Genomic DNA, 11,984 nt, shown 5'->3' with positions numbered 1-11,984 from the left:
GCTGGTTGGCTTCTGTTGATTCGGGGCTGGCTATAAAAGGCTCCTCTTCTCCTAAGGAGTATTTGCTATCACTGAGCCCTGGCTGAGTCATGACACTATATCCTACTAAGGAGAGGGAAGGAAAATGATGTCTAGCTTTCGTGAATAAAGCCAGTTTAATTACATAATTTCCTTCATTTATAGCTCACCTTTCTTTCTGAGACTAAAAGCAGATCACACAATTATAGACAAAATGCAATAAAACAGGATAATACATACAATAAACAATCTAAGAAAAACTGCCTAATAGTTTCACAGACGTTAAAAGTACAGTCGTCTTCCCTTTATAAAAATGCCCTCCTGAACTATTCTGCTTTACATATTCTGCAGACCAATAAAACTGTGGGAGCCTTCCTGACATCGTCAGGCAGGTCATTACAACAGATGGGAGCCACAACAGAGGATGCTCGAGTGTGCGCAGCTGTTGCTCTTGCCCATTTGCAGAGTGGCACCTTCAGAAGGCTGTGCTTTGATGAACAGTACTGCCGCAGTGGTGCACATTGGGAGGGCACTCCTACAGATCTGTGGGTCCTATGCCATGAAGGCAATGAACCAGGAAACTAATGTAATCCATATACCACCAAGCTCCTGATAGTAATTGAGCGACGGCATTCTGTACTAGCTGGAGTTTCCAAGATGTCTTCAATGGCAGACCCATGTAGTTTAAGTTTGGAGTTTGATGCGAGGACTGTTTTAATTTTGGTCCCCCCCTTTCTTAACATTTAATTCTGGAGGGAGCTGGGGGGGGGGAATCTACTCCCTTCTTGGTTCTGTTAGTTAAATATGTTAACCTTTGCATAGTCCTTGAAACCTGCAACAAATGCTAATCTGCACGTTAGAAAAGATAGCAGCATCCTGTTTAGTGGGCTTTGTTTTGAAAATAACGGACACATGCAGGGAGTTCTGGGGTGACAGCATATCTTCCCCTCAGGGCAAGTGTAATGTCACATCCTGCTAGAATAACACTCAATGCCTTGGTCCCTGTCTACACAGGGGCACCAATCAGGGAAAAGCAGATTCTTCTTACTCTAAACACTGCAGCCCTTGCTTCTGTGCCAAGTCTGGTTCCTTTTACAGTGGAGGCAGCTGTGCAATTGATTTATACCAGCATTTTACAACCTTTGGGTCCTGATCCCCAAAGTGGGTAGGAAAGCCTGTGGAAGAAGAAGAGATTGGATTTATACTCCGCCATTCACTCAGAGTCTCAGAGTGGCTTACAAATTCCTTTCCCTTCCCCTCCCCTCCCCTCCCCACAACAGACACCCTGTGCGGTAGGTGGGGCTGAGAGAGCTCTGACAGAAACTGCTCTTTCATGAACAGCTCTGACAGTACTATGGCTTGCCCAAGGTCATCCAGCAGCTGGGAGTGGGGAATCAAACCCGGTTCGCCCAGATTAGAGTCCACGCACTTAACCACTACACCAAACTGGGTTCTAGGCTTTTGCAGTTTGATTGATTTCTGTATGCTCTGATGTGGTTGTTTTTTTCTTCCCAGTGAGTCACCCTACCAAGTAATTTTGGACTTGTGGATCAACATAACAAAAATGTTGGGAACCACTGATTTATGCCATCTGGGAAAGGTGCTAATGCTAAGTTCAGTGTGTGAACAATATAAGTCCAGGCATGAGTAACTCAAATAAATGATATTGATTTGCACACTGTTTAAAATGTTAATATAGACCAGTCTTTCATTCAGAGATCATTGAATCATAGTTGGAAGTTACCTCCACGGTCATCTAGTCCAACCCCCTGCACAATGCAGGATATTCACAAATACTCCACACTCACAGTGACCGCTATTCCACACCCAGAAGATGATAAAAAAAAAACCTCCAGGATCCCTGGCCAAACTGGCCTGGAGAAAAATTGCTTCCTGATCCCAAATTGGCAGTCAGCATTTCCCTGGGCGTGTAAGAAAGGGCCACAAGAACTAAGCACTGAGGCAACCCTTCCTGCCCTCCCTCTCATGATCTGCCTAAGTTCATGCAATCAGCATTGCTGTCATATGGCCATCTAGCCTGTTTGAATGAATGAATGAATGAATGAATGAATGAATGAATGAACGAATGATGTTTATTTGCGGTCAAAGACCATTTATCAAAATATTACATGTCCTTTAAATACAAGCAAATTAGCTTTCAGCTCTAAAATAAACATATAACCTTAAAAACATTAAAATGTTAAAAGGAGAAAAGTTTAACAATCCATTATATCAAAATAATTATAAGATGTTTAAAACTAAACTACCTATGAGTCATGCAAAGGTAGCCTCTGTTTGAAAACCTCCAAAGAAGGAGAGACCACCACCTCCCAAGGAAGCCTGTTCCATTGAGGAACCGGTCTAACTATCAGGAAATTCTTCCTAATGTTTAGCCGAAAACTCTTCTGATTTAATTTCAGCCCACTGGTTCTGGTCCAGCCTTCTGGGGCAACAGAAAACAACTCTACACCATCCTCCATATGACAGCCCTTCAAGTACTTGAAGATGATTATCATATCACCTCTCAGTCGTCTCTTCTCCAGGCTAAACATACCCAGCTCCTTCAACCTTTCCTCATAGGACTTGGTGTCCAGACCTCTCATCATCTTTGTTGCCCTCCTAGAGACACATTCCAGCTTATCTATATCCTTCTTAAATTGTGATGCCCAAAACTGTACACAATACTCTAGGTGAGGTCTAACCAAAGCAGAATAAAGTGGTACCATCACTTCGTGTGATCTGGACACTATACTTCTGTTGATACAGTCCAAAATCGCATTTGCCTTTTTAGCAACCACATCACACTGCTGACTCATGTTCAGTGTATGGTCTACTAAGACCCCTAGATCCTTTTCACACATACTACTGCCAAGACAAGTCTCCCCCAACCTATAATTATGCATTTGATTTTTCCTACCTAAATGCAGAACTTTACATTTATCCCCACTGAAATTCATTTTATTTATTTTAGCCCAGTTTTCCAGCCTGTCAAGATCATCCTGTATCCTGACTCTGTCTTCTACCATATTTCCTACCCCTTCCAATTTAGTATCATCTGCAAATTTAATAAGCATGCCCTCTATCCCTTCATCTAAATCATTGATAAAGATGTTGAACAAAACAGGTGCCAGGACAGATCCTTGAGGCACTCCACCTCACTCCTCTCCAAGAAGATGAGGAACCATTCACAAGCACTCTTTGGGTGTGATCTGTCAACCAGCTAAAGATCCATCTAACAGTCATAGGATCCAAACCACATTTTTCTAATTTGTCAACAAGAATATTATGTGGAACCTTATCAAAAGCCTTACTGAAATCAATATAAACTATATCTAAAGCATTCCCCTGATTCAGCAAGGTAGTAACTTTCTCAAAAAAAGAGATAAGGTTAAGAACATAAGAGAAGCCAATATTGGATCCGGCCAATGGCCCATCTAGTCCAACACTCTGTCACACAGTGGCCAAAAATACCAGGTGCCATCAGGAGGTCCATCAGTGGGGCCAGGACACTAGAAGCGCTCCCACTGTTGACCCCCCCCCCAAGCACCAAGAATACAGAGCATCACTTGCCCCAGCCTTCGAGTTCCTATCTATACCTTGTGGCTAATAGCCACTGATGGACTTCTGCTCCATATGCTTATCTAATCCCTTTTGAAGCTGTCCATGTTTGTAGCCGCCTCCGCCTCCTGTGGCAGTGAATTCTGACATGACTTGTTCTGACATGATTTGTTCTTGAGAGTCCCATGCTGGCTCTTAGTAATCACAGCTGTCCTTTCTAAATGCTCAAGGATTGTCTGTTTGATGATTTGTTCTAAAACTTTCCCAGGTATAGATGTCAAGCTCCTCCTTTTCCCCCTTCTTGAAGATGGGGACAACAGTTCCCCGCCTCCAATCTTCTGGCACCTCACCTGTTCTCCAAGAATTCTCAAAAATAATGCACAGAGGATCAGAAATTACATCCATGTGTTCTTTTAGTACCCTTGGATGCAGCTCATCTGGTCCTGGGGACTTAGTTTCATTTAAAGAAACTAGGTGTTTATGTACTACCTCTATGCTGATCGTAGGCTGCAGCTCCCTTCCGTCATCATGTGTTCATCTTTTTGCCATATTGAGCACCATTTCCCTTGCAAGAGAAGACTGAGGAAAAGTAGGAATTGAGCAGTTCTGCCCTCTCTTCATCACCTGTTAGAATTTCACTTTCCTGTCCCTACAATGGCCCTACCATGTCCTTGCTCTTTTTCTTACTTTGAACATAAGAAAATAACCCTTTTTTGTTTTTAGCATCTCTCACTAGCCTAAGCTCATACTGAGCTTATCTTTCCTAACTCTCTCTCTACAAGCACTGGTTATTTGTTTATATTCATCCTTGGTTATAAGGCCCTCCTACTTTCTGAATGAGACTTTTTTACTTGTCTTTAGAAAGCCCCTTTATGGAGCCACCTTGGCTTCTTTAGGCTCTTCCCATTTTTCTTTCTCATAGGAATAATTTCTGATTGTGCCTTCAGTATTTTACTTTTAAGAAACTCCCATTCCTCTTGAGCTCCCTTCTCCTTAAGTATTTCTGACCATGGGATTCTATCCAGCATAATTTAAGTTTGTCAAAATTTGCTTTCGTGAAGTCCAGCCTATATTTCTGACTACGTACAGCTTTTACCTTCCCCAAGACTGTACATTCCAAAATTACATGGTCACTACTACCCAGGGTGCCCACTACTCTCGCCTCATCAACCAGTTCTTCCCTGTTGGTAAGAATCAGGTCCAAGATAGCAGATCCCCTTGTTTCCCTCTCCACTTTCTGGAAAATGAAGTTGTAAGCAAGACAAGTCAGGAATTTATTGGACCTTCCATTTTTAGCAAAGTTGGACTTCCAACAGATATCCAGGTGATTGAAATCTCCTATGACCACCATGTCCTGTCTCTTTGAAAACTTTGTAATCTGTTCTAGGAGTGTCTCATCCAAATATTCTGCCTGGCTTGGTGGTCTATAGCAGACCCCCACCATAATATCACTGTTATTACTCATTGGATAGGGTGCTTATAGTAAATCATGGAATCTTTGTTTGAGATTCAAATTTAGAACTAGCCTTGCTAAGGTTGCTTTCTGCCAACCCTCAGCTGATCATTTGTAAAATGGGAACAACTGTCTCATTTTTTGAATGAACATGAAAAGACACTCTGCTACTAGGCATTAGGCTATATAGGCTATGGCAGGGGCTGTAAATGCAAATCAGTACATAGGGAACTATATGAAATCTAGACTCCTCAAGCTGTGGACTTTAGCCTGCTGAGTGCTAATCTTTGCCAATTAAGAGGGTTTTAGTCAGTACCTACATGACTGGAAAAGTACATGTGGCCAGACTTGTCAGCAGAATCTGTGAGGGTTTATGTGTGCATAGGCTGCCCAAACTTTTTCTTAAACTTAAATGGTCACAGTCTTGGAGGACAGATGGCAGAACAGATTGATACTCCTAATGCATCATGATACTGCCTGCAATTTGATTAAGATTCAATTCCAAGTATAAAATAAACCAGATACTTTCAAAGTGAATGTCCTTGGATACCATAGAGCAAGAGAGATACTGCAGGTGGTATTGCAGGTTTTGGTATTTCTCTTAAAGCCCATGGCTCGGGGGTGGTGTGGGTGGTTCTTAAACAGTCCATTGAAAGGCAAACAATAATGCAGTACCTACAAAACCATCCGGTTTACTGGGACATGAGTTTACAAATGTATGTTTCAAGTGGCTTCCACATAATTAATGTAATGTATAGATAGGCTGTTAATGAATTGCACAAATCAAGGAAAATCTGTGTCCCTCTGCTCAAGTAAAAAGGAAATCTAAATTAAATCTGAATTAAAATGTGCACACAGTGAGCTAGGAGGTGTCACATGAGCTCACATTGCCCCTACTAATTTGCCTATTCTTTATTCCTATCTCAGACCTTGAGAATTATGACTCTACTGTCGGATTGCCAAGCTTTTTTTCTTTTTCTTTTTAGTATTGGCTCACTCAGTGGGCTTACATTGCTGTGGGGGGCCCTCCCTTAAAACATGCTTCTGACCTCCTTCGTCCACTGCTTCTCAAAGTCAGAAATGCAGGTACCTGTCAGCATATTTATATTTGTGCCTCACACCTCCTCTTATTTTTTATCCCCCAACATTCACTGACGCATTTGGTGACCTGCATAGAGTTCTCACAAACCATTTTGAGATCTTTGCTATGCAGTGTTCATAACTCCCATTAGCAGCAATCTAGCAACTTGAAGCACTTCAGGATATGAATAGCACCAGACCTACCATTTCAGAATCACTGTCCCCAGAGAGGCGCACTGTTGAAGGGGGACAGCAAAAGAGGCTTGCGAGTGTTCTTCACACTCGGTAAGCCTGAAGGCACTGAATCTGTCCCCATGCTGATCAAATGGACTAGCAAGATTGCCACTTGTGGAACAGTTAACATTGGAGAACATAGCTGCAGATTCCTGCCCTAACAGCACAAAAGGTACCTTTCCCTCCATTTCCAGTTTAACACTACAGTTGCTGGGGAAGCTGCCATCTGGACAAGACTTAATTGTGTGCTTCCTAAAGAAGTGTCAATAAATGAAGTCCTCTCCCCACTCCTTGAAGTGGCAATCTGCCAGTTTCTCATTTATGGGAACACCGGTTTCCTCATTATCACTTTTATGCACAAGGAATCTGGAAGCCCATTACTTTTAAACGTCTTGCTATTATGGATGCATTTGCTGCTCATTGTAATGGCGCCAATCATAATGAATTCATTTTGCATTCATGCAGATGTTACCAGCACTTTGGATTGTCTTACTGTCATTTTCATCAGTAAATGTATGCATAAATGCAGGAGCCTGTTTGATCCAGCAAGGGAGTAAGGTGTGTCATCAGGGTTGGGCACTTCTTCGCTCTGACAGAAAGTATTACTCTGTTTTAGAAAAACATACAGCCAATCATTTGGCAGACTGCTTCCTCCTGACAATATAACTAAATCACAGCATATCTGAACGAATCCTCTGTGTTTCTATTACAGGCATTCTGCTGTTAGTTAAGCGATTGGCACGATCTAATGGTGCACTTACTTTCCCAAATACCTGTTTTGGACTTGTCAGATCATGTGAGGAGAGGGAGGGTCTGATACTTAGTCATCTAAGGAGTAGGCTTTGCATTTTGCAGCCCACCGTGGGTCTTCCTCTGCATGCACATACACGGCGCTTAGCCAGGAGAGGCTGGCATTCCAGCGACAAGCCTGTTGTATGCGGATAAGCTCTCTCTAGCTCAGTGATGCAGAATCTTTGCTCAATGAACCAAGGGAGAGAAATAATTTGATGGCAGATGTTTGGAGCTCCAGTAATTCAGGACCTCCAAACTTGATATGAATTTGTCAAATGAGAGAGGTGAGCAAGAGGAGAAAGGAAGAGGCCAGAAAAGATGAGGATTAATAGGAGTCCTTAAAAGATAGTAGACTGTTTTGCCCCCTCCTAGCTGTTCACCCCTTCTCACAGTCACATCATCCCGTCCCACAAGAGGAGCAATATGTGATGAGTCGTCTTTTTCTCCTAGTTCCTGGAAATCCTCATTGAGTAAAAGAGGCTGTTGCTAGGAGAGTGCATTGGATTAGCTGTGACATCTCCTGGTGCATCCCACTTGAAAGAAGTGGGGATACATTGGCTAGGGGAGGGTTATAATGGAGTGCAGATTTCTATTGCATATCAGCTTCCCTTCACAGCCCCTACCCTTAGGCACAGATCACAAGGATGAGAGTTATCCATCTCTTTGAGCCTTTGCAACTATATCTGGAATCGTGGGTCAAAGTTTAGACTTGAGACCATGTGAAAATAAGGGATATTTGGAGAATGCACTCTCCAACCCTAATCGACTTCAGGGGGAGAGGGGTGTTTAGTGCAGTGGTTTGATGTACTGTTTGGTGTAGTGGTTGAGAGTGGCAGAGTCTAATCTGGAGAACCAGGTTTGATTCCCCACTTTTCCACATACAGCCAGTTGGGTACAGCTCTCTCACAGCTGTTCTCTCAGAGCTCTCTCGGCCCCACCTACCTCACAGGGTGTCTTTTGTGGAGAAAGGAAGGGAAGGAGATTGTAAACTGCTCTGAGACTCAGAGTGAAGGGCAGGGTATTAATCCAACTCTTCTTTTCATTGGTCTGAAGCATTTGAAAAGACATGGAAATGACTCATTCTCAAATAACAGAAACAGCTAGGGAACATACAGTGTATTGATTTTATAGTTTATTCAAATATTTATACCCTGCTTTTTGTATAAAATGTCCTCAGAGTGGCTTACATAATAAAATCATAACTATGTAAAGAATTAAAATAAGACATCAAAACAAAAATTCAACAAACAAAACAGAGTATTTTAAAGAATAATATTAAATAACAACTACGTAGCAGAACCAACAAACCCGCCACAGCAGTCCAGCATAGCACCAGACATCAAATCCAGAATTAATTAACTAAACCAAAAAGAAGTTTGGGGAATTTTCTAAAAATCAAGATAAAGCATGACACATGCCTCAGAAACAGGACACACATGCTCCCTCTGAAAAGGCCCCCTCAAATGTGGCCACCCTGCTGTCAGAGGGTAGGTGATCTCACTAAATGACCCTAGCATTCAGGGATTGCTTCAGTCTTCAGCTTGACCTGGCAAACTGTGACCCTGCAATCTGCAATCTTGACCTGGCAATCTGTGATCCTGCTATCTGCTTGTAGACCATCCCAAACCAGGAAGAGAGAATAACCCCTCAATGAGTAAAAGCTCCAACATGGAGTTCTAATTAGGATTCTTACTGTAATAATGTGAATTGTCCTAATGATTCCTTGGAAAACCTTCAGAAATACATACAGCATGGATGCATGCTAAGGAGAAGGGTAATGTGCGTAATAGAAGGTAAGATCTGAAGCACTCCCTTAAATTGTTTCTATGCTCGTATGTAGTACAGCATGTAAAATGGCTCTTGAGTTCAGTCCTAAGATAGTAAGGGCTGTGATCAATAATTAATCTTGCTAGGTTTAATGGGGTGATGCAAGGTACAGGCAGGCATAACTCTTTTACCATGTCTGTAGTTTTCTCTGCTCATTTTGCTACCTCTGTGTTGCTGAAAACAGCTGAAGCAGCAAAAAGAGCTGTTTGTGGTGCAACATTTTACTCCTTACACAAGCGACTCAGTTGAGGATCTGCCATTGCTGCATGCTGCACGGTCACACTGTGAAGCCTATATTAGAGGTAAGGAAGAAATAGAGGTGTGAATAACCTGATGAAGCCCATTTGTGGGGTAAGGAGTGATATAAATTAAATAAATAAAATACTTGAATTACTGGAAATACTTTTTTCAACAACGTGAACTAATCAAACGGTGAAACATAGAGGAATTTCACATTACCCTTTTTAACACGTTTTGAAGCAGTTTTTGATCTGTTGTGGAGTAAACCGGTATAGGGCTGCCATTTCACACATGGCTTTCCCCTTCCGGTAAAGAGCTGGATTTGAAGCGGTTTGCCATTTCAGACTGCACCGCTTTCCCCCCGCCGTTTTTCGCCCACGCGGGCGATCTCCAGCTTTTTTTTTTAACGTTCGCTTTAGAGCGCTATAGTGCTATAACACAACACTCCAGGCATTCCAGTGAGGTTGATATAGTGCTGTTGCGTTATACCGTTATACCATTATTGCGCTATAAAGCGAACGTTAAAAAAAAAGCTGGAGATCGCCCGTGCGGGCGAAAAATGGCAGGAAAAAGCACATCGGAACCAGGAGAAAAAACTGAAGACTACTTGGAAGCGGTTGACAGGTAAAACGCTTCAGCCCCGTTTCCTAAACGGGACAGTAGCGTTTGTGTGTGAAATTACAAGTATATTCCAGTAGGGAACCGGTTCTAAAACGGTTCTGTCTGAAATGACAGACCAGAAACTGTTTGGGAACCGTTCCTCTTCCGGATTATATCGTTTGTCTGAAATTCCTCATAGTCTTGCTATATATACCAGATGGTTGGGGAAAATAGTTCGAATTTGCAAGAGAAGGTGAAATGCCAGTACAGTTGCATCCATAGGAGTGGAAGAATACTAAGCAATAGTCTGTAATTGGTGCTGGATATAAGGAACTGGATCTCTCCCCCCCCCCCCCTTACAGGATTGGGTGCCTAAAAATATGACTTTCTTGCAAATTTGAACTATTTGTGGTACAACACTTTAGCCCTTACACAGATCCAGGTCTTGATCAGTGCACAAGTGACTCAGTCAAGGATGTCGCATTGCTGCATGCTGTATGGTCAAACCCTATCTTAGGACTCACCTCAAGAGTCTGCTTTCCCTTAACTAAAACGTAATGACAGTAGCTTGAACAGTAATGGTCACAACTTTCAGTATCCTTGTTTCTTATTAAAGTTTATCCTTGGAAACAATTTAATCCTCTTGAGCAGACATTGTGGTCTGACTCTGACGATTTTGGTGCTTTGAAGTAGGAAGGGAAAACAGGCAGTTACAGAAGGATGATTCTCTCACACTTCTGAATAAATCAGTGATTCCTAAGTGTCCAGTGGCTAAGGAGATTACTAGGATGGGGGTGTTTGTGAAACTGCTAAAAATGCAGTTCAGAGAAATACTTTATAAGCTGTTTATGAGATGTGCACACTCAGTTCCTATTTATCAAAATCATGGAAATAAGGTATTCAAAATCCCCTGTGTGGTGTTGAAAATGTGTACTTCAGACTGGCGGTGGGAGTAGGAAATCCCAGTATTAATAGCTCAAGGTCTTAGAATAATTAAACTGTAGCTCTTTAAATGCAGAGTGACTGAAGCACAAATCCTAAAGTCTTCATTCAGTACCTATTCAAGCAGAGTTCTCAAGAGGAAGGAGTTATTTTGTTCTTTTGCTTGATTAAACCCATTAGGATGTACACGTTAGGATTGTGTGTTAGACACTTCTTAGGTTAAAGGGCAGACTTTTACTTGGCTTCTCACTGTGTTAAGAGTGTCCAGTCTTTAATGGCATAGCTGAAGTTTATAGCAAGAGGAGGTAGATGACAGTTTTGTGAAGTATGCACTGTTGGTTAATAATTAGCATATATTCTCAGAAGGTAAAACTTCATTCTATGGATAACTTTCCTATTGTTTGCACATCTGGTTCCTGCATTCCATGGTAGACCTCAGGAGGCTGTTGATCGTGATTTGAATGCAGATAATTGATAATTGTTTTGTTTAAGGGAATGTTACATGTTGGAGATGCTTCTGTACTGGAGCAGTTGATGCTTCTGTACTGGAGCAGTTGAGCTCCTTGACCTATAAGAAAACATTTGGAATAGCCTTTACTGGGAGCATTTTGCTAGCCCACAAGTTCTTGTATTGTGAGAAAGGGAGAAAAGAACTTCAATCTCAATCTGCTCTATCCCATGCATAATCTTATAAACCTTGATCATGTCACCCCTCAACCGTCGTTTCGCCAAGCTAAAGAGCCGCAAGGGTTTTAACCGTTCTTCATAGGGAAAGTGTTCCAACCCTTTTATCATTCTAGTTGCCCTTTTCTGCACTTTTTCCAATGCTATAATATCCTTTTTGAGGTGTGGTGACCAGAACTGTACACAGTACTCCAAATGAGGTCGCACCATTGATTTATACAGGGGCATTATGATACTGACTGATTTATTTTCAATTCCCTTCCTAATAATCCCCAGCATAGTGTTGGCCTTTTTTATTGCAGTTGCACACTGTCTAGACATTTTCATTGAGTTGTCTACTACGACTCCAAGATCTCTCTCTTGGTCAGTCTCTGCCAGTTCGGACCCCATCAATGTGTATTTATATTTAGGATTTTTGGCTCCAATGTGCATCACTTTGCACTTGGCCACATTGAACCCCATTTGCCACATTGACACCCACTCGCCCATTTTTGACAGATCCCTTTGGAGTGCCTCACAATCCTCACTGGTTCTCACCACCCTGAACAACTTCATG

General features: G+C 42.1%; 1 protein-coding gene across 1 annotated transcript in view; it reads left to right on the top strand.

Annotated features, from left to right (window-relative positions):
- TRIM44 (tripartite motif containing 44) overlaps positions 1-11,984 on the top strand; it is a 126,355-nt gene that overhangs the window by 74,662 nt on the left and 39,709 nt on the right. The window lies entirely within an intron of this gene.

The sequence above is a fragment of the Gekko japonicus genome, unplaced genomic scaffold (genome assembly GCF_001447785.1).
Source record: "Gekko japonicus isolate JY-2015 unplaced genomic scaffold, Gekko_japonicus_V1.1 scaffold2541, whole genome shotgun sequence".
Lineage (NCBI taxonomy): Eukaryota > Metazoa > Chordata > Lepidosauria > Squamata > Gekkonidae > Gekko > Gekko japonicus.
Note: the sequence above shows the minus strand (reverse complement) of the source record. Positions and strands in the feature narration are given on the sequence as shown.